At 34.8% G+C, this 24,298-nt stretch overlaps 1 long non-coding RNA gene across 1 annotated transcript; it reads right to left on the reverse strand.

Moving 5' to 3' along the window:
* Positions 1-8,604: 8,604 nt before the first annotated feature.
* LOC103965896 lies at positions 8,605-10,340 on the reverse strand. Its single transcript, XR_670113.3, has 2 exons — positions 10,075-10,340; positions 8,605-8,878 (listed from the first exon to the last, which is right to left on the reverse strand). It is a non-coding gene; the product is annotated as an uncharacterized LOC103965896 (long non-coding RNA).
* Positions 10,341-24,298: the final 13,958 nt, after the last annotated feature.

Below are 24,298 nucleotides of genomic sequence, written 5' to 3' on the forward strand. Positions count from 1 at the left end.
CGGCACACCATAGCCAGGGTTAGGCTCTGATACCAAATTGTCACATCCCGGCCTAGGGTCCACCACATCCCGGGCTCGCTTCACCACCGTAGCATGATATTATCCACTTTTGGCCCCGACCACGCCCGCATGGTTTTGTTTCTAGGAACTCACACGAGAACTTCCTAGTGGGTCACCCATCCTTGGACTACTCTCGCGCGCTACTCGCTTAACTTCAGAGTTCCCATGGAACCCGAAGTCAGTGAGTTTCCAAAAGGCCTCGTGCTAGGTAGAGATGAGAATATACATATAAGGCCTACATGATCCACTCCCCTAGGTGATGTGGGATGTTACATATAGAGGGTTAAATCGAAATTGATAAAATTAGATGGAGCACCAATTGTGAAATTTTGTCTTCAAATTTCTCTATTTACATTTATATTCGTAATTTTACGACACATTTATGTTTGAGGTGTAAATCTTTTTGATAAGTAAAATGACAAAAATACTCTTGTTGGGCTTTGCAAAATTTTACGTGGACGTATTTGATCATTTCATGTTTTATCGCATTTTTTGATACATTTGGATAATACGTTTCAATACGAACGTGTGGAGCGCAACGAAATATAATTTGCAGTTAGAACGAAAATTTTACGAATTTTGAACGTAAAAAATATTTTAGTAATTTTACATTAATTGGAACACATGTGACCTTAGTGTGAATGTGAGACCCAAGGACTGGTCTGCATTATTTTGGGGAATTGGATCCTCTTTGAGGCAAACCTCGAGATCCTTCTGACTCAATAACACAGGATCATTAAATTTTGATCCAACAATTACAAATAGAGGGATCCTTTAAAAGTTATAATAATTGTAACCGTTGGATCAAAATCTAACGATCTGTGTTAATGAATTAGAAGAATCCCAAAGATTTGTCTTAGAGAGTATCCAATTCCTTATTTTGGAACCCTCTCCTCTCTTTTTCCCTCAGCTCCCTTATGTCTCTTTCTCTTTAATTCTCTCCTCGTTCCCGACCAACAAATCCACCAAGTCACCTCCCCGACGAATTTCTTACACCAAAACTACCATCAAACCTTCCTATCGTCCCCAGGAGCATGATTATAACATTTGTTTTTTGGAATCCGTGCATAGATGCGAGTTCGTGGACCTTCATTTGTACGAGAAAATTTTTATTATCATTGAAATATAAGTGGTACATCACGCGTTTTTACATAAGTAGTGAGAAATTTTATATTGGATAAATTACGCAAAACTCTCTTAAAGATTGAACCACAAACTCATACCTTATGTTTTAAACATTGCAATGTCATACTTCAACTTATGAATTCGTTGCAATGTCAAATCTCTGTTAAATTTTCTATTAATTTGACTGTTAGATGATGACATGGCAGGAGCGGGATGCATTCCTTGAATAAAAATTAATTAATTTTTAATATATTTTTTTATTTTTTATTTAACACTTAAAATTAATTGAAAACGAAAAATCTCTCTCCCCAAAACCCCTTCTTCCTCCCTCCTTTCTCCCCAAAACTCTCTCCCTTAATTCTTTTCTGAAAATTTGACAATACAGTTTATCCCTCTTCATCTCCCCCGAATCACTTTCACTAGTTCGCCGGAAACTAATTTTCCGGAAACATCGAAATTTCCGTCGAACCTCTACCTCCAATGCTTCATTGGAAACCAGAACGACGCCAACTTCACATTGACTCTCTGACGATGCATCGCCTCATCTGTCAACCTCTACACCTTGTCTTCTCCGTCTTCGTCTGTCTGGTTCTCAATCGACCACCGTTCGATCTCTCCCAACCATCTACTACTCTCCGTTTGCAGGTGAGATGTAGATGCGGCGGAGATCGAACGGAAGCGAGATCGAAAGGTAACTGAAATTAGGGCTTCGATTGAGAATTAGGATCGCAGAACAAATGGATAAGGCAACACTTACCTTGAAGAAATCGGACGCAATTAATTGTTAAGTAAATTTGGGGAGGGGGTGGGTGGAGAGAGAGTTTTTCTTTATCAATTAATTTTAATTGTTAAATAAAAATTAATAATTAATTATTTTTAGTGAAGAAGTGGATCTCGTTCTTGCCCATCATTATTATTATTAATAGTTAAATTGACAGAAAATTTAATCGATGTCTGATATTGCAATAAATTCATAAGTTAAAATATGATATTATGATGTTTAAAACATAAGGTATAAAATTGTAGTTCAACCTATAAAATTGAGGTAGTTTTGTGTAATTTTGTGTAATTTATCATTTTATTTTTTAAGTTATTATTTTTTTAAATTCTTAATTTTTAATACACATATCACATAATTTGTAAATAACATGTGTGTACCACATACGTTTGAATCACGCTAAAAAAATCTCTCCATTTATACTGTGCTTGATTATTATTGCGCCTTCTTTCTCTAAAATCAAAGATTTCATCATTGAAAAAGTTGTACTGAGTTGGTACCGTTGTCGTAATTGTGTTTTTCTTGGCCTATCGTTATCGATTAAAAAAAAAAACATAAAATGTCATTTTATTCCGTAAAAAAAAAAAAATTGTCATATATGAATTGTTCATGTAAATGCATATTTCTATAGACACCGTGATTGCTATAATGTCTATATTGTATATAATTCGATCGAATGCGGAAAATCTGGCATCTCGGAGGCGGCACCACGCCATGCATGACATATGATTTGATCCACTCCACAAGCGATAATACTTGGTCGTAGTTCGCAAAGAAGTTTGTCCTATTAATTACATCATGATGCTTAATATATTCCAAACTCACACAAATTCTTGTAAACGGATTAGGTTTAGAGTTTAAAATTAATCAGAGAGAAATGCAACGAAACTAAAAATGATATCTTATTCAAATGCCGAGAGTTTAATATAATCCCCGTAAAATTCTGGCTAATATGTACACAAGCAACCCAAAACTCAGTAGCTCAATGATCTAATCACCCTAATCCTTGTTGTAATGATCACCATTTTGTGATTCAAATTGGGAATGCGAGGACATCTCCTGTTAACAAAATGCATGTGGATGGGGGTTAACCCCTAAAAAATTGTTAAAAAATGTGTTGACTAAGTCACATATTTTTAAACATGATTCAATTGATATGTTACAAATTTCTTCACAACATTTGTCTATATATGATGATATGCGTTGGTAGCCTCTGAGAAAAAGAGGTTAGTGGGTGTCAAAGTCTGAGCCTCACCAATATAACAAAAGAAAATGTCAGATTATTTTTAAATTTTAGTTTTTAGAACAGTTAAAGAAAGTTTTGATTCGAACGTAAAAGTTTTACGTACGTGATGACGAATTCATACACATTCAGGCAGTACTTTGGCCACTTCCACCGCCTGACGGTCGCGACTCCACTATCCATGTATATATATACATGTCATCCAACTCAGCTTGATAAGTAAGCAGCAACAATAGTTATAGTAATTAACGAGTTGATAGTTCTGCATATTAACTTTAGATGAAAAAGTCAAATTTCTCGGATTAATAAAGTGATTTGATTGCCATTAAAAAAGATAATATGATTCTCTACGTTTATTGGTTTTCTAGAAAAGTACATAGAACCTCATCAAACCTGGACATTGTATCAAGACTCTGAAAATCTTTGTGGTGAACAAAGAATTTCAAGCACTAACATGGAAAAGGGAACCGTATCTGAATATTTTGCAAAATATAGATTTACTTCCAAAATGTACAAAGTGAAAGGATTATCCTAGCACCCACAAAAAAAAAAAAAAAAAAAAAAGGATTATTTCTCAAGCTTGATGAAATAATTAAATAAGAGGTCATTTCATCGTTTTCAGTTTTCGTTTTCACTTATTTAGATTATTTTGAAATCTGCAAACTGAAAACTCACCTATTTTGGAATCTGCAAACTGAAACTCACTTGCTAACTGCTTTTCAAAAAAATAAAAAATAAAAACTTAAAAACGAAAACAAAAAGCTACTTTGTTCAGATTTCAATTTTTTACATTGAGTGAAAACTAAAAGTAGTTACTAACGAGTTTTTCAAATTTCAAATTAAAAAAAAAAACCTTAAAAACTAAAATTAAAAAAAAATAAATTATTTCTTTATGTCTTTTTTCACCTTAGAAGTTAGAACCATTAACTATTGTAGTGTGAAGAAAAGTGATTAGTATTTCAGTGGGAGAAAAGTAGAAGACTGAGAGGCAGTCCTCTCTGTCGATGAGAATGAAGCAAAAGTTCTTGTCTGCCTTGGCCCCATACTGATTGGGAGAATACAAAATTCAAAAGAGTACTAATCTTTTTAACCCCACCAAATAGCATTACACTATTGCTCAGTTAAATGAATCATATGGTGAATATTAAGCACTACCAAATTTTGTGTGACCATTATGCATGCACACGTATGTACATGCGGTTTTATTAAGTACGAGTACCTGCAAATAATCGATCTTATCATATGATGCAACACTAGCCAATGAGCCAAATGTGTCACTCAAAAGTCGAGATATTGTAGTTGAAGCAGACCCAAACCTTCCACTATGTCGCCACATTACAGAAGGGGCAAATCCATAATTTCCCCTAGCAAAATAAACAACAGGCAATAAGAGAAACTGAAGGGCAGGACGGTCAATTCACTGTTAATAAACAATTTTTTCTACTGAGCTTTGGTATAGGTATAACATATCTTTTATCAATTTAACGAACATTCAAACGAGCAATGCTTTTATGAAATTTAATTTAATATTTTGGTATTTTGTATTCATATAAACTACGAAAAGAGGATTCGGACTAGAGTGCATAAAGGAAGCACAATATTCTAATCAACTTAGATGAATTCATTGTATTAATAATAGATTTTGGAAATACTTTTCAGTCGTCTATATACCTTATAGTTACCATGTTACTTTAATTCAATCATTGTATTCAAAATTCTTTCATTCGTAAATGACTTATAGTTTAAACAGTTAAAAGTATTTATCTATGCAGTTGAGATTCTTCTAGTTTGCCTCTCTCTCAATAGTACTTTAGATTCTTGTAGGTGTGATTTGCTAGCCCCTCTCATTTATTCGAATATTTTACTATTAATTTAATTTTTTGTGTGACTATTAATTAATTATTTTTAAAGTATACTTTAATTTTGTCCGAAATACTAAAAAGTACCATTGTAATGTTATTTTATATTAGTTTTAATAATATACTGAAGAGATTGAAGTAATTATTCTCCAAAAAAGCAGGGAGGGAAACCACTTTTCTCATATCCAAACATTTAACATGAATTAGACCTTTCCATTCACGCACTCGTAAATTCAACTGAATGTCTTAAGGAGAGATGTATCTAAGTCTAACCCTAGTTACTTGAAAATGATATTTTCCTTTGGTTTAATAACTTAAATTTGTAAACGAAAATTCAGGAACAATTGGAAGGATATATTAGGGTGACAAGACATCATATAGTTACAAGTCTCTCCAGGCTACCACTTGCCGAAATATCAAAAGGCAAAGCCAGTTTTTACACATCTGGCTTATCAGCTTTCCCTCTCAGCTGATCAAGATCCCCTACATTGTGCGGCCAAGCCGATCTATTTCTTGTTTACAGTGGGTATCAATGTCACTTAAGGCAGCGGCCACTGTCTAAACAGTCAGATAAGAAATATGCACTCAAATTTACAGAGAAACAAAAAGGTAAACATTGAAAGTGAAATATAACAGTGTTACCTATAATATTACTTTATGTTCAAGGTTCGTTAGTAACAAAGTATTCTTTATATCTTATATACCTTATATTTACCACGTTACTTTAAAAATACTCTTTCATTCATAATGACTTATAATTTAAATAGTTAAGAGCATTTACTTATATATTTGATACTCTTTTAGGTTTGATTCACTAGCCTCTCTCTCAATACTCTTTGTATCAAAATTAAAAAGTAATCTTTTGTTCGAACATATTACTATTAATTTAATTTTTGGTTTAAAACACGAAAAAGTTCAGGTTGTAATGTTATTTTATAGAGTAATATTATTCATACCATGTTTTCGTATCATATTTTCATACCACCTTAGATGACATTTGATGTGGACATCCACATAATTTGAATTAATTAGATTTTTAAATTTAGTTCATTATTTAATAAACTAATAATTAAGAAAAACTAGTTAATTAAATAACGATTATAATATACGAGGAGTCTTTCTTCTTTATTTCCCTTGGTTTTGCAAATTTTTTAAATGATGTGACTGTCCATGTCATCTAAGGTGGTATAGAAATGTGGTACAAAAACATGATATGAATAGCATTACTCTATTTTATATAGTTTTAATAATATACCGAAGAGATTGAAGTAATTTATTCTCCAAAAAGCAGAAGCAGGGAGGGAATCCATTTTTTCTCAAATCCAAACATTTCAAATGAATTTGACCTTTCCATGCACGCCTTCGTAAATTCAATTGAATGTCTTAAAGAGAGATGTCTCAAGTCTAACACTAGTTACTTGAAAGTGATATTTTCTTTTAGTTTAATAACTTAAATTTATAAAAGAAAATTCAGGAAAATTGTGAAGGATGTATTAGGATGGCAAGACATCACATGGTTACAAGTCTCTCTGGCAACCACTTGCCGAAATATCAAAAGGCAAAATCACTTTTAACATATCTGCATTGTGCGCCAAGTGCTTCCATTTATTGTTTACAGTGGGCATCAACGCAGCAGCCACTTTGTTAAGAGTCAGCTAAGAAATATATATATGCATGTATTGGAAGTAAAATGCTACAGTATTACCTATACTATCAATTTACACTGAGGGTACGTTAGTAACAAAAATGTAATAAAATTTTTGAAATGATGTGAAAAAAAAAAATTACCAAGAGAAGTCAAGGACTCGGGTACGAAGTGTTGTTATTCATGAAAGTTTCAAACTCGTGTAGATTGTGTATTATGTTTCAATAATAACTTTACCTTACATGAAAAATAAGATCTCATACGACTCTAGTCTGCAACTCAAACATGCTCGTGTTTATACTGATTAGAGAGTACTAGTCGTGAGAAAGTAGCCATTAACCGAAAAAAATGAAAGGTCATTGAAGCAAAAAGAAAAGAGAGGTATAGTCCTTTCTTGTTTAGCTTTTGTTTTGTAAAGAAGTGAAAAGGAAAGGAGAGTAAATGATGTTCAAGTTTTGGACCAAGGTTAATCATCAAAACAAGTGTATACCAAGACAATTTTTCTGCTGTGCTTTATTAGATAATCGAAATGGTTTTGTTTAAATATGAATATTCACTTGTAAAGTCTGGCTTTACTCACCAACTGCCATATACTTTTTTATTAGTTGTTATGCTTATGTCAAGAAAAATACTGCTTAACATCCATTAACTATATTTCTAATACAAAACCGAAATATCATATATTGAACACTTCTTTTAATATATCAAATGATAATTTTTAACATAAATGTACATCTTGCAACACATGGATATTAAATTTTGTGAATTCTGCTTATGTACCACATTTCATTAGGGAAGAGGATCCAGTCCAGATATTTCTCATCAAAGGTCTAGGATCAAGTGATTTGAACCGTTGAAATTTGATCCAATAGGTTACAAATAGAAGGTCCGTTTAAAAATTATAATAATTGTAACTATTTAATTAAATTTTAACGATCTAGATCACTTGATTCTGAAGCTTTGCTGAGAAAGATCCGAATCCTCTTTCTTTTATTAGAAGGGTCAAATCTAGGTGTCGCATTCATATTCGTTCCAACTTTCCAAACCCTAGTTCAACGTATGTGAAACAAAAAACAAATTTATCTTTTCCAGTATATTAAAGACCCATCACCAATCTTCCAGTTGGTCTTCGTTTTCATTTCCATTTTTTTTTTTTTAAAGAAACCAGTTTATAAATACTCCGTTTTCATGTGAAAGAGAAATAAAAGCATCTGACTTGTATGAGTTCTTCCATCCATGTGGAAAGGAACAGTGAACCCAGCCGTATTTAATTTAATTATCGACGATAGAACCGTTATGGTCAGCGACAATTGGATTGTAGTTGCAGATGCAGTTTTTTTTTTTTTAAATGAAGAACTAGACTGCTAACCAATCTCACATGGCCAGCATGAAAAACGTTGTGTATTTTCTTGGCCACTTAATTTCTGTACCGACCAAAATAGCTGCAAGTGAACCAAAAACCAAAACTACAACGATATCTCAATATTATCTCTTTGTTTTCCGTCTTGTTACATTTCTTTAGCATCTAGCTTTGTTGAACAACATTATATCGTTGAGATTGACAAGTAGAATAAAGTTAGTCCTCAAGAATACTGTGCAATACAAATGTTTGATATCATGGCCCCGAAGAATCATGAAATATGTACCGTACCATCAAATCAATGGTACATTGTTAGACATGACCAATTTTTCAATTCGCTATGAATATTAATCTCCCAAAACGTCTTAGGCTTCGTCGGCAGGAAAATCATGTCCCCTAATTAACCTTTTTGTCTTTGGCATGAGACGACAAATAGGCCTGTAAACGGGTCATCTAAATTCAACCCATTCAGTTAACGGGTTTTAATGGGTCACCTGTCACTTGTTTTTGTTTTTGATTTTTTTACACATTTCATCCAAATCAATTACAAACCCATTTTATATAATAAAATTCGACTTTCTATTAGTTATATGTTTCTCCGAATCTTAACATGGATATAAGTAAAACACTCTAATTCTTTTTTCTCAAATCTCAACCAATGTCTCACTACAGACTACAGTAGCTCTCTTTCTTCTTCTTGCATTGCATCCTCTGTTTGCATTTTTGCCAACCTTCTTGCATTGCATCCTATGCTACTTTTTTGCCTTCAACATTCACCTCTATGTGACAAATGTTTCTGATAGACATGCTTGCATGCATAAACATCAAGGGATAATTAAACTAAATATCAGATAACCCATAACAACTGGTTCATACTCGCAGGAAAGAAATGAAATTGCAAATCGGACAAAAGGAACAGAAAACACAAACACCCACCATAGATTTGAGCTTATAACAACACAAGAAAGTATCAAATGTGCCTTAGCTACGGCATGTACAAATCCCAAATCTTTCAAGCATTTTATCAGAAAACTTTGCACACAATTCACAACAAATTGCAAATTGAATCCGAAAAATTGGAGATACACATATGAATACTAACAAGTTGAGATGCAATTTGAGAGCATAAAAGAAAACACGGCTATACTCAAAGAGAGATTCTGATACATGTCAATACACCATGCCAAAAAACGAAAAGAAGAATACAAGAATCTTGATGATGAAAACATTAATATCTGTAAGGAAATGGCATGCTATCAAGTTCTACTCCTTTGGCTTATCTAGTTACAGTCCAAACTAAAGATTTAACGATTCAAAAACCCGAAGAATCAAATGCTACAAACTAAAACTAACTACTATATATATTTTTCCTAAAGCAGGTCATGTCCTCTGAAATTCCAAATTCAAAAGTGAAGTGCTTTTGTTCAGGACCTTTCCTCTTACTCTCCCCCTACACTACATTAGCCTAACGCCTCCTTTTTTAAAACCAACAGTCTGCCAAAATCCAAAAACAATAGCATCCTATGTCCTGCGATTTGTTAAACATAATGCAGAGACCTAATCAATGCATGTTCTTTCTATCGGCCACAATTGACAGCGGCCTCAAAACTAAAGATTTAACCTAAGACCTAATTAATGCAAAAACAACAGACATAATGCAAAAACAACAACCCAATTCCAATCCAAAAACCAACCAAAACAAAGCAAACTCAATACTTTTAACTTCATGCGGGTAAATTAACAGCTCCAATTTACCCATAAATGGAAATTTTAATTGGAGAATATACAAATGAAGATTTTTTACACAAAACCCATGAACAAGAAGCAAAACCCAATATCCAAAACACAACCAAAAAAAAAAATACCGAAAAGGGTCGAATCTAATTTGCAGAGACCAACTAAAATCAAGCTCAAGTAAAATCTGAGAAATAATAGACGAATCTAATCTGCAGAAACGAAAAGTAATCGAAATGAAAGAAGAGGGGGAAGGGAATCAGAGCTTACCAGAGAGAGAGTGGTGGAGTTTAATAAAAATTTTGAGGGAAGAAGATGAGGGAGATAACTGGAGCCAGAAGGACGGAGCACATCAATCTCTCAGTCTCAGAGAGCAATGGCGTGCGAGGCAGTGAGAAAGTCAGGAACTTGAGGGTTTTGGAAACTATTGAAATTACACAAAAGTCCTTACTAATGGGTGTTAACGGGCTTCGCAGGTTCACCCAAACTGATATGTTATTTAACGGGTGATTAACGGGTTGACCCGTTAACCACCCGACTCATTTATCACCCACCCGAATACTAATTTTAACGGGTTGGGTTAACGGGTTAGGTTGAAAATGCCAAGCCTAACGATAGAAATGGAAAATTCTATTTACATCCAATTTGTATTTCTGGACACCCTTCAATTATTATTATTTTTTTTTTTAAACAAATAATATTATTTATGAGGAGGGGATGAACTTAGCCTTCAATGGGTTAACAATAATGTGGTTCAAATTCATCTTTGGAGAGAATCGAGTCTAAGACATTTCACTTACAAATGAAGATAAATACCAATATACCGTAATACTTAATGGCTTCAATTATTTTTAAAATAACATGAAAAATCACATAAAGCGTAACATGATGTTGGACTGCCTTGCTGATCTAGGAAGTGGCCTTAAGTTAGGCCTCATTGTCTATCATGACTCCCTTGAGAGCAATTCCACCCCTAAAAAAATGTGCCGGCACTCAGCCCATTTAATCCACTCAGTGAACAATGATAGACCCCAATGAACAGTAATAGGCCAAATGTATCTCCACCCCTAAAAAAATGCGTTAGCACTTAGTCTAAAAAATGCGCTGGCACAAACGATCTCCACCTATAACATCCCCACATCGACCAACAGAGAGGTGGTGATGTGCCTTATATGTACATGCCTACCTCCTATAGCACGAGCTCTTTTGGAACTCACTGATTTCGGGTTCCATCGGAATTCCAAAGTTAAGCTAGTTTGGGCGAGAGCAATCCTAGGATGGGTAACCCACTGGAAAGTTCTTGTGTGAGTTCCCAGAAACAAAACCGTGAGGGCGTGGCTGGGGCCCAAAGCAGACAATATCGTGCTACGGCGGAGTCGAGACTAGGATGTGATAGAATGGTATCAGAGCCACTTTATTGTGTGGTGCGAGTGTGCCGACGAGGATGTTGGGCCCCTAAGGGGGTGGATTTTAATATCTCATATCGACCAACGGAGAGGGGGTGATGTGCTTTATATGTACATGCCCACCTCTTATAGCACAAGGCCTTTTGGGAACTCACTGACTTTGGTTCCATTAAAACTCCGAAGTTAAGTGAATTCGAGCGAAAGCAATCCTCGGATGGGTGACCCACTGGGAAGTTCTAGTGTGAGTTCCCATAAACAAAACCATGAGGGCGTGGCCGGGGCCTAAAGCGGATAATATCGTGCTACGGTAAAGTCAAAACTGGGATGTGACACCACACCTACAAAATGTGCTGGCACCCAACCTATTTAAAATATTTTAATTTTTTTAAAAGAATAAATAAATAAAATGGTTTTAATTTCGGATAGTATTTTGAACCAATCTCGTCACGCCACATGTCATTATTTGAACTTACTATTTTGTGAATAGATTTCCGCTAAGATTTTCAACCAATCCCGACATGCCACATGTCACTATCTGTTTACAATAATTTATCCAAGATTACAATAAGATTTTCAACAAATCTTGTCACGCCATGTATCATTATCTGAACGTACTATTTTGTGGATAGATTTCCGATAAGATTTTCAACCAATCCCAACGTGCCATGTGTCACTTCCTATTCACAATAATTTAACCAAGATTCTGATAAGATTTTTAACCAATCACGTAGTGCCACGTGGCATTGTCCAGAACCTCATCCCCTTTTTTATTGTCCATATAAACCCTACATCCCTACATCTATCCTCACACCAAACTCAATCTTTCTTTTTAGCTCAGAATCCTTCTTCATCGTTTTCAAATCTTGAGTTCTTACAATATCTTCTTCAAGGAGAGTGTATAAACAGTTTGAGGAGCAATAGAAAAGATTGTTGGACAATAGGAAGAATTGGTCAATCTCGAGGAAGGTGGAGGTGGAGATGAGGCTTTTGCAATGAAGGAGGATGAGGATCATGACCATAGAAGGTAGAGGGCCTCACATTCCGCTGTGTCATGGAAGTTGTGGGTCAGATAGCCAAACCCAGACGTGCCGCAAAATTCGATAGAAAAAGGGAAAGACAAGGTAAAGATCCCTTGAAAGATTATTTTATTTCCAACATCGTATTCCCTGATCATGTTTTTAGACGTCGTTTTAGAATGCAACGAAGTTTGTTTGACAAAATTATGAGTGCTATTTGCAATCATGATCCATACTTTGTGCAAAAAGATGATGCTTTTCATGTTCTAGGTCTTATTCCTAAGAAAAAAATTACGGATGCTTTGCGAATGCTTGCATAAGGAACATCTGCAGATCAAGTGGATGAGATCGCGAGCATGGAAAAAACAACTGCTCTGGAGTCCCTGATGCGGTTTTGCTCTGCAATTGAAGCCCTCTACACCAATGAGTACCTCTGGAAACCCACACCAAGAGACATGCAAAGGCTTCTGAGGAAGGGTGAGATGCGAGGGTTCCCTGGCATGATTGGAAGCATCGACTGCATGCACTGGACTTGAAAAAATTGTCCAAGTGTGTGGCAATGAGCTTATAGCGACAGAAAATAAGCCAAAAGTATTTTGGAAGCAGTGACTTCATTTGATACGTGGATTTGGCATGCTTTTATTGGTGTTCGAGGATTTCAAAATGACCTAAATGTCCTTGCCCAATCTTCAGTGTTTGACGAACCGCTGCAAGGAAAATCGTCGAGATGCACATATTAGGTTAATGGTCATAAATACAAGGGACCATACTACCTTGCAGATGACATTTACCCAAGGTGGTCAATGTTTGTCAAAACAATGCCACATCCACAGAGTGAAAAAGAAAAACACTTCGCAAAATGTTGAGAGATGTGTAAGAAAGATGTTGAGCGTTGTTTTGGTATCCTGCAAGCTTGTTGGGTGATTGTCAGGGCTGCTGCTAGAATGTTTGATGTCGAGGCTCTTTGATCCATCATGATGACGTGTATTATTCTTCACAACATGATTGTGGAAGATGAGTATGATTATGATGCCGTCGATGAATACTAGTCGGATTTGATGAACAACTCAAGAACACGTATCTACCGTGCTCATGTCCGGATCGAAGATCCCTGTGAAACACGAGTCGTTGGAACGGGATGGACGTTACAATGAATTGATCGTTCAGCGGTACATTTCAGTGCAAAAGCCATACTGGCACGTAATCCGCCAGAGTGACTTAATTGAGCACCAGTGGGGATTGCAAGAAGGTGAAGATAATTAAAATGAGCTTGTGGTTGAAGAATAAAGTGTATTTTTTAAGTTTATGTAATTTTATTTAGTGTATTTTTTTAAGTTTATTTGGTGAGGTTATGTAAATTTAATTGGTGTTTTTTTTATTTTTAAGTTTATTTGGTGAGCTTATGTAATCTTATTTAGTGTATTTTTTTTAAGTTTATATGGTGAGGTTATGTAATTTTATTTGGTGTTTTTTTTTAAAGTTTATTTGGTGAGTTTATGTAAGCTTATTTGGTGAGTTTATCTAATCTTATTTGATGTGTTTAAATAAGGTTCTAAAAATAAATAAGAAATTACATAAAGTTCTAATAATAAATAAGAAATTACACAAAGTACTAATAATAAATAAGAAATTACATCTATTAATAAAAATAAATAAAAAATTACTAAAAATAAAGATGAAATTACATAAAAATTACAAAAGAAATTAAATAAAGTACTACAAATAAATACAAAATTATACAAAGTCTTTGGAGTTAGGATATGTGGTGCTAGGATCTTCGTTGCTAGGATTTGTGTAGCTAGAACCCCATCGACTTGTTTCCACATCTCTTGCAAGCCTCATTCGCATGACGTCTCTTTTTTCTGATGTCCAAAAATATTTTGAAATCGAAGACAGTCCTAATAAAGGCTTGTTCATTGTGTCACGATCTACTTGAACCATCATTTCTTCTCTAAGCATCTTATTTTCTCGATTAAGTTCTTCTCTAGTCATCTCGTTCTCTCGATTAACTATTTCTCTTTGTCTGTCTCTTAGTAGCTGCTAATAGCCTAATATTGCTACCATAGCAGCAGCTTTTTCCTCATCTCTAGTCGTTTCGCTAGCCATGTTCAGTTCACCTTGGCAAGCAAGTTCGTCCATATATTTCATGTAGTCATTTTTGGAAGAACTACCTTTTTTCTTTGATGCCTTTTTACCTTGAGGCCTGAGGGACTAACGAGTCGGTTGGGTCTCCGACACTTCTTCAGCGCGTCCCTTTCGTGTCTTCAAATATGTCGCCTTTTTGTTCGACCATGTCTGCTTTTGGCGAACTTTTGTAGACGCATGCCATGTATGACAACTTCTAGACCGGTTGCCACAATTTTGTATCTGGGGCAATCTTTGACAATTTGCCAACATTCCCGTCTGCTGAATGATTTTGTTCTAGTTCTTTGCATTGTATAATGCTTGTGCTTGTAGTGTCTATAAATGTGGGATAAGATTGTATTAAAAAATGCAGGTGTAACACAAATAAATAAATTAAAATATTGATGTGGGTGGAATGCATATAAATAAATAAAAATATTGTCACCTTATCCGCTAAACTTGTCCCACTACGCAGATTACTAGAAGCATGAGAGATGGCGCTTTTCCAACAAGTAAAGGATGCGTTGAGTTTTTTCCAACGACCTTAAAGACCTTGACTACTTCTGGCGTCTTTTCCATGTATATGGCAAAACACTTTCATAATTTTACTCCACATTTCTCGCTTATACCATCTCATTACCCGTAATCGGGTCATGAGTAGTGTGAACCCAATATTCACACAACGTAACATCTTCAATGAGCTTCCACGAAGTCATTTTTTTCTCTCAAAGTGTAGAAAATATTGAAATGTGGTGTAAGGTGGAAGATGAGGATTAAGTATTTATAGAAAAAAATAAAATTTTAAAATTTTTCTGTATTTTTTAAAAAAATTTAATAATTTTTTATTAAGTTAGTTAACTAATCTGGACCGTTGAATTTGAAAAATATTCAAATCCAACAGCCTATAAGGTGCCACATGGCCAACAGGTCATAATTTTGACTGTTGTGCCTTAAAAAAAAAAATTAGGGGAAAAGCGTGGACGGTTGGTCTATGATTAGACGGTCGAGATCAAAATTCAAATTCAAATTTTTTTTTTCTGTTGGAAATCCAACGGCCTAGGCCGAGCCATGTGGCCTCCCCATCTAATGGCTGAGTGCGCCTACGTATGTGGGCCCCGTTTGATTCATTGTGGACTACTTACGCCCAGTTGCGCTTGCTTGCCACGCGCCCTCTGACGCCACGCTGGGGTCAGCATGGCGTCATACGGGCCAGTCCATACCTTTGTCGATTTTGGGTTAGGTGCTAGCCTATCTGCTGGGCTGGAGTGGAAAGCCTGGGTGCCGAGCCATTTTTTGGTTGGGTGTTGGCCTATCAGTTCCTCGATAGGAATTGCTCTGATTGTATTAGGTTCTTTAAAACAAGTCCACCCTAAAAAATGTGCCAGCACCCAGCCTATTTAATTCACTCAATGAATAGTGATAGACCCCAATGAACAGTAATAGGCCAAATGCATCTCCACTCCTAACAAAAAATAGCCTAGTCAATTTTATTAAAATATTATTTTTTTATTATAAAATAATAAAAAATAATAATTTTATTTTACAAAATGAGAAGAGAGCCTAGTTTCCTCCGCTAAGATAAACACACACCCCCTCACCCCCATCTCCCTCTCCAATTTCTTCCATCAAAACCTATAAAAGAACATCTTTCCCGATTTCAATTTCTCAACTTCTCATTTTCTTTGCCGATTATTGTTGAAACCCTAGATTATTGAAAGCTCAGAAATTGTGGGCAAAAGAGGTTGTGCAGATCTAATTGAGGACGATCATAGACCAATTGCCTAGAACCCAGAAGAAAATTTAATGAATTAAACTTTGATTTGATTTATTTCTTTACCAGCGGGAGGATTGAAGGTTGTGGGAAGAGCTGACGTCGGCATCGACAACGTGGATTTGGTTGCGACGACTGAGTTCGGGTGCTTAGTGGTGAACGCCTCCACGGCCAACAACATTGTGGTCGTCGAGCACATGATTGCTCATGTCAGATGGCCCGGCTTTTAGGTCTGTCAATTCTAGGCTGGTCTCTTGCCTGGCTTGGATTGAGTGACAACCTATTAGGTTGGGATGGAGTGATTTGGTTGGGGGCTGGCCTATTTTGGGATGCTGGGTACTGAGCAATCCACTCCCGGTGGAACTTGCTCTTATGGACGAAAATGTTTTAGGTGTTTCTAGGCCGCTTGTCATCTTGTATTTTTCTAGGCTTTAACCCTACTCCTCACCAAAAATAAAAAGGAAAACTAATGAAAATGACTTAAAAACTTTAAGTTTTAATGATAAGGATAACATTAAGGGTAAAGTGAATAATACCATAATTGACTTTTTAGTGTAAAAATATGATTTTTTGTTAAAGTGAACAGTACCAAGAGCTTTTCGTTAAAGTTTGCAAAATAAAATATGTTTCTATCCGACTTTAAAAATACTATAATGGTCTTGTTTTAACATGTTTTTCTTGAGCATTTATCAAGCATACGGCTTACATCAATCTCTTTATCGTCTCTGAACAACCTTTTTTTTCAAATTTATATTTACATATCATCATGTTACTAAAATATTTTCATAGGAGCTTACCCTACCCAATGCTAATATAGAATTACCATGAAGTACCAAATTATGAAAACCCAATTAAGCTGGAATAGCATCAAAATGGTTTCTTCCATTACAGGTAAATAATATTTCAGAATTATATGAAGATTCAGTTGATAATTTCAACAATATCTGTTTCTAAAACTAAAAAGCTTCGATGCCCCTTCAAGCAGAGGATATGGTTTATTGATCAATCAAAATAAACAAAAAAGAATTATACAGAGATTAAAGAGATATACGAAGAAGACCAGCAAAATATAAAAATAGAGATATAAATCCCGAACTTGAGAAAATGTATACCAAAATGGAGTCGAGGGCTTGCGCAGAAGAAACTTTGTTATGGGTAGAGAAGATGTAATTATCATTTTAGGGTATAACAGATTAAAAATTGGGTGTATTAATTTGGAGCTTTCATAATTAATTTGGGTGTCCAAAGTATTTTGAAAAACTAATGTAGCCGTGCGGAGTTAAAAGACTGTTTATAGACAAAAGTTTAAGTGCAAACAGAATTTCCCAAGAAAAATTTACCCTCAAAATATATATTCTTATTTGGAACATTTGAACTGCGGTCTAGAACCCTTTTTTTTTTTTTTTTTTTTTACAACCTACAACCTCAAGCTAGAAGAACTAACATGTCACCTAACTGCCAGCTACAACCGGTATGAATTTACGTAGAAATTTACAGATTGCGGGTATTTTATATTAACCTAGGTTTATGTTTCTAATTAATAAACTTGTTATGTAGGTTTGTAAAATAGTGAAGCTTTTTTGCGGGTCTTATATTTGCTAATCCTGTCCGCCACCAGAAGTCAATCTTGAGTTCTGCTTCCATCCATGAGTGATTTTTGTGTTCCTAGTTGCCGTTTCTATTATGTTGCTTTCTTTGCCAATTTTCGTGAGCATATTATTACGGCTCTCAACTGATCGAAAACACAATAAAATAGAGTGGAATTAAATCAAGCCGGTGCAAAATGACACCATCTTCACCGAGCAAACAAATAACGGAATCAAATCAAAGATCTAGAGCAACAAGTAGCTAGTGGCAAACATAGATAGCTGGCAACCCCATTGTCAACAAACAAGCCTCCACTTAAAAACTGAAACATGCAGTCACAGGCCACTTTGGACGCCAAAACAACTCAGTGACATGATAGGTATTAGTGAAAAATGTGACACAATCTATTAACTTAAACTGACAAGCAAAACAATTTGGACTAAACCTAATAAGTGACGAGTAATGCTACACTTACTCTGTATTCCTAAGACAATACTATCTTAAATGGTTTCTTAACTGGACAGCCACATCAATTAAAAATTATTTTGACAGTTGAGATGGATAATATAGAAATTTATCAAACACCCTCAGTCCTTCGTCCTCCCTCCTCGGCTCCCATCGTCACCTTCCTTCTCACCCTCTATCGGTTCTCTACCCTCCTTCTGCAGCGACGGACCACCTTGGGCATTTGCTATTTTACATGTTTGGAATTAGATGGTTTTAAGGGGTTCTCGAAGTACCGCCGTGCCCCTGCGCTCTGTCCCAGCCAACACGCCATCCTATTTCATCCATACTTTACTTGTTGCTCCTATGAGATCTTGTTTGTTTGTTGCCCCAAACTTTTTGTTCTTGATGTTTTAGAAATTCATTACGCCTCACTATTTTTTGTATATAATTTTTTGTTTAAATTTCTGAAGCTTTCATGTTCGTTGACTTTACAACAAGATTTTCCAACAAGAGTTTTCCCTTTGTTCCATCATTAAAAAAATGAGAAACAATTGATAATGATCATGAGCGCTATTATTAATATCAAGTTATATCAATCCGGAGCCTGAAGATGATTTCTATGGACATGGATGACAATCTGAAGGAAAAAAAAAAAAAAAAAAACTTATCTTGAGAAGCAAGATAATGATGGAGAGAGAGGAGAGGGAGGAAGATGCAAGGAGGGACTATAAAACCTAAATATTAGGGTTTAATTGATATCTAATTTTTATTTTATTAATTAATGAAAAATTGTGGTTTTTAGTTGATATGATTATCCACTTCAGCTGCCTCAAGATGCTTTTTAATTAATGTGTCTTTCTATCTCAAAGTCATATTAAATGATATAGAATTGTGATACATTAATATGAAAAGAATAACAAGTGATTAGATTTTTGGAGTATTGTATTTTCAGTCTCTTTTGTCGTATTAAGTCTGCTCTCAACACTCGTTCACTTAAAATCATGTTGAGCTAAAAGTCCTAGTTGAACTCGAAATATGTCTTGACCTAATTTTTTAGGTGTAATGGCAATTCCTAGATTTTGGCTCCATTGACAACCCATCTTGATTCCTTGCATGTTTGGTCATATGATTGTGATAACCCAAGCTCAATTTTGTATACGGTTGATTGTGTTGAATCGCACGTCCACCATATATGTGCTAGATCGAACTAGGCTACAAAAACTAGTCTACAAGAGTCTTCATAGTAATTAATGATTTTGATGTATGACGTCAATATAGCGATCACTTGACAAATATTTAAATTGTTAAAAACAAAGATTTCTAGTTGATGCATGAGATTTGCTTTCTCTTTTTACTTATTCGAGCTTTTATGTTGTATTTAGAGAAGTTAATAGTGTAATATATCGCATAGATCACACATTTTGCATTGATTGTAATTTTTTTTAAACCTAACACTTGTTTGAGTTCACACCACATTCGAAAATACAACCCGAATGTTTACAGGGGCCCAAAGGTTCCATCTCTTTTCTTTCCCTTATGCATATATTACGTAGTTCTTTATCCCATGTTTTTTTTTTTTTTTTTGTTAAACAATAGATTTTGTTATATTAGATGTTAGATTACTCATCGATGGGGTTCGCACTCATATCGTCATACAAAGCCTCAACATTTTTTCACCACTTTAGTAAATGATCACTTGCTTATCCTATATTTTTTTTCAGTGAATGAAATTTTAGGATATATATTAAGCGAAAAAAGTTCAAAAAAAAAAAAAAACATCTTCTTTGATGAATTTTAGAATTTCTTTTCAGTGGCTCATGGACATGCTTTGGGCTGCTACTAAACAGATGTGCCCTTAAGGCAACAATCGTTATTGAGCCTCCACTAGAAAGCCCAAATTCCCATTGTCTGGGTCAGAAGAAACAAATGAAAAACAGTACATATTTATAGCCCAGCGTCGCCCATGGGGCCTTTCTATAGTTCTTTGATTTCATGCAGTAATTTCACCTAATCCCTTAGTTAAAATGATAAAAAGCAAATAAAAATAAGGGAATTTTAACGAAAAGCTCTTGATACTATTCACTTTAAAGAAAAACCATATTTTTACACTAAAAAGTCAATCATGGTACTATTTACTTTACACTTTATTTTGTCATTTTCGTTAAAACTTAAAGTTTTCAAGCTCTTTTTCATTATTTTTCCTTTAGTTAAAAGGATTAAAAGTAAATAAAAATAGAAGGAATTAACTTGGCTCCTCAATGATTGAGGAGCACTTCTGGAACTTCATGTTTATAATTAACACCGGTCATATTCTAAACTATGTACAAATTATCTCTGTAAAAAATGAAAAATATATGAATGATTCCAATCATAAACACAAAATTTGTGAATACGTTAAAGAATGTTAAGGTTCCACCATCATGTCAATGGCAATATGGGAAGTAACCCAATTACTTATAAGTACATGCAACGTCTCTTGTTTTCTCAACGTGAAATTCATTCTCAACATGCCCCCTCAAGTGTGGGCTATTTTCTAGTCTAACACGTGAACAACACAAGTCAGGTGATGTGAAGCATGTGTGGTCATTACGCTTGACACATGAGACAACTTGCTATGATACCATGAAGAAAGTTGAGATTCTACTATAAAACCAATTGACAATATGAAAAATAGGCACCACCTCTTATGTGGTAAATTTTAAGCCTAATACGTCAACACAAATTGAGTGACAAAGTATTTTAAAGAGGAACCCCTCCTTAATCTTAAGAAGCCAAACTCTTTTAAAATTAAAAAAAAAAAAAAAAAAAAGACAATAAAACTGTCAAAGTAACTTTTTTTTTTTTTTTCTTCTGAATTTGTAAGAATTTGAATTAAAATTGCAAATCAAGCATTATGGTAATTCAGTTCAGTGCCAACATATTTTATTGCATTTGAACCGATCTTCCCCATCAGTATCCATCAAATTATTCAACTTTGATCAGCCCTTTATGTTTAAATAAAAAACAAAAATATTTTCAACTAAAACGTCTTGCACATTATACGGCAAGAAGGGCATTTCTAGCCACTTCGGCTATATAATCTCCTTCATACAATTATGAATCTAATGTCATTTGGTATACGGTCTAATATCATTCATTTTCACTTACAAAGAGAGATGTTTTAAGTTTGACTCCTGTAAACAGCGAGTTTGATACTAAATTATTATGACAAACCCATTGTGAGAGTTAGCCCAATCTCTTACCTCTCTAGTTTGCATAATATGATTAATCTTCGTTAATTCATTCAATTCGACAAAAAAAAAAAAATGAAAAAATGTGTGAGAAAGATAAAAATGAGTGAATATCACCATTCGTCAATAAATCCTGACCTGCATTTCTAGGCCCATTTTGGTGTTCGGTAGCCTTTGCCAAAGTGCACATGTTAGGAAGGAGAGTAAACAACTAATTTTTTGTCCGTGCGATGAGATCCGCCCTCGCGTGAAAATATTCTTAGTGGGTCCTGGAGGAGCCCACCAATGATGGTGTGCTATGACCTCATTTGGCAACTCGGATTTTACTAACTATTTAAGTTAGATAGGATAATTAGTCATCAAATAGTACTGACTAAATTAGTCGGGGCGTTTATTGCTCTACCAGATTTAAACATTGACTATTTAGTACTATGTTTGATATTGTGACGATCATCATATTGTAATTATAAAACTAATTTTAGATAGAAATTTGGGTGCCTCAACTTTGATTAATTTCACCCAATACAAAAACTTTGTCATGATACTTCTAGATTTGCCTAGACCTTTTGCTTCTCACACAGAAAAGCCAAAAATTCTCTGTCTTCCTCACAACACCTTTGCTTTTCACCAAGCCAAATTCAAACTCAACTCATCAACCTCTACTCAAATACAACCAAAAATTACAATTGCTTAATCTTTACCAAAAATTGAAACTCAAAACTCAAAGTAGATCTGAAAGAGGAAATCCTTCTAGCCACATCTCTTGCCAGATTGTTGCTGCTGGGTTCACAAGAACACCATGGATGGCAGATGAGAAAGAACACACTTAGAGAGATGAGGAGGAATGGGTTCGATTCATAGCCGACATCGATGTGCGAGGACGTTTGACATAGTAGATCTCAGGATGGGAGAAGTCGGGGTTAGGCTGATATGAGGGAGAGGATGGTGCTCTTGCCGTCACCTGCAAGGTAGGGTGGGTAGCTGAGTATTCGGGTTTTTGATGCGCGGGAGATAAAGTGGAGAAGGAAATAGAGAGAACGAGAGACAGGGAGGAAGCTAGAGAGAGTGTCTCGTTGGCCCAACTAATTATACCGAGCCTTTTGAAGGGATAAATAAGCAGGCGTGAATTGGACTAAAAAGGTGGGACCAAATAAATTATACTAGTACTATTTAGTACATAACCACACTAAACATCCGAGACTGTATTATTTATCCTATCTGATCCCTTATACGGGGCAGCCAAACGAGGCCTACGGGAATCCTGTCTTGTTAATTCACACCTTTCCGTTACCTATTGTTGTTAATTCAGTTGGGAATCCAGCGTTGCGTTGCATAGGCCAAAATATCCATATCATCCCTTCCCCATTCATGTTTCAGTTTATGAGACGGTTTTGGATTTATACATCGTCCTTACTTAGTAGAAAAGTATTTTGTTGTTGTTGTAATAGTTAGTTATAAATTATTACTAGAAAAAAAAATGTTAAGGAATTGTTTGACAACGTTTTTTGTTTTCAATCTTCGATTATTTTTGTTTTCACTATTTTTTTCTTTTTCAAATTGAAATACTCAGTTTTGTAATTTTTGTTGCTCTAAAAGAACCTAAAGGAAACTAAAGCCTTTAACTTATGGCAATAATGTGTCGACTTTCAGTATAGGGGTATTCTATACCTCGTTCATGTTTTTACATTTGATTCCCCATAATAGAATGAATTTTTAATAAATAAAAGATTGATCATAATTTATTTGTTGTACGTAGTTTTTTTTAAAACAATATTTTTTGTTTGAATAAATGATATTATTCACATTAAGAGGGTAGGAGAGTGGTTTAAGTCTCAAAATGGGTTTGTAATAATATGGTGAAAATTCGCCTTTGATGACAATAAGAATACTACTAAACCGCACTACTAAGTGGTTTTAAAGCAACATTGTTAGTAGAGAAATAATAACATGATGTTTATTATAATGTGTGAATGGTTAAAATTGTACAATAACTAGCATCTCTAAATTGAAAAAAAAAAAAAACTTTTTCTCTCACATTTCTCTCCAACTTCTTCTTTTTTATTTTTTTTATTTTTTTATTTTAATATATATATATATATATATATATTTATCTTTATATATAAAGTCAATGGCCTAATGAACAGTATTTCTTGGTGTCACAAGTTTCACCAAAAATAATTGGACAAAAATGCCCCTCAAACAAAAAAACTTGAAAAGCAATCCAAAATAATGCATCATATGTGGCAGAGATATCTTCGTCATTTTAATAGTGTTTTTTAATATTTAATTTCTTTTGTACATTTTTTAAATTTTATTTTTTAATAATTAATACCTCACAATAGGTTATGACACACCCCGATCGAGATCAGGGTATGCTAGTTGTCACGTGGAAGTGACGTAACCATGTGCACGGTGCGGAAGCTAATAAAATAATAATAGAAATAGTACGAATAAATAAAAACTAGTTTACACAACGTAATAAAACAAGTGCAAACGAGTGCGAATCTTAAGTTCAGAGCAAGAACACCTAATGTAGTCCCAAAAGGAAACAATACAACAAAAGCACACCCGAAGGTGGTCCTACATTGGTGGTGGTCTGTCAGATATGCCGGGAAAGTCCTTAGGGAATCCACCAAACGTGCTAGCCAATTAGAACCTGGAAGGGCGCAAAACAAAAGCGTGAGTGGGCAAAAACAAAGCTTTCGAAAACCAATTCAATAAATAAGTTCTAACCCCTCGCCGTAAAACCTGTATACTTCCTAGAAAATAGAATATATAAATATATATCATGCTCGAAAAGCGTGCCATGCAATATGCCTCGAAGTAATATGCTAGTGCTCAGGAAACATCAATCAATAACAAGTAACTGTCAGCCGGAGTCACCTAACGTGACCTGTAGGCTGAATATAGAGC

The sequence above is a fragment of a genome, unplaced genomic scaffold (assembly GCF_019419815.1).
Source record: "Pyrus x bretschneideri cultivar Hongxiangsu unplaced genomic scaffold, Pyrus_bretschneideri_v1 Contig40, whole genome shotgun sequence".
In the NCBI taxonomy this organism is placed as follows: Eukaryota; Viridiplantae; Streptophyta; class Magnoliopsida; order Rosales; family Rosaceae; genus Pyrus; species Pyrus x bretschneideri.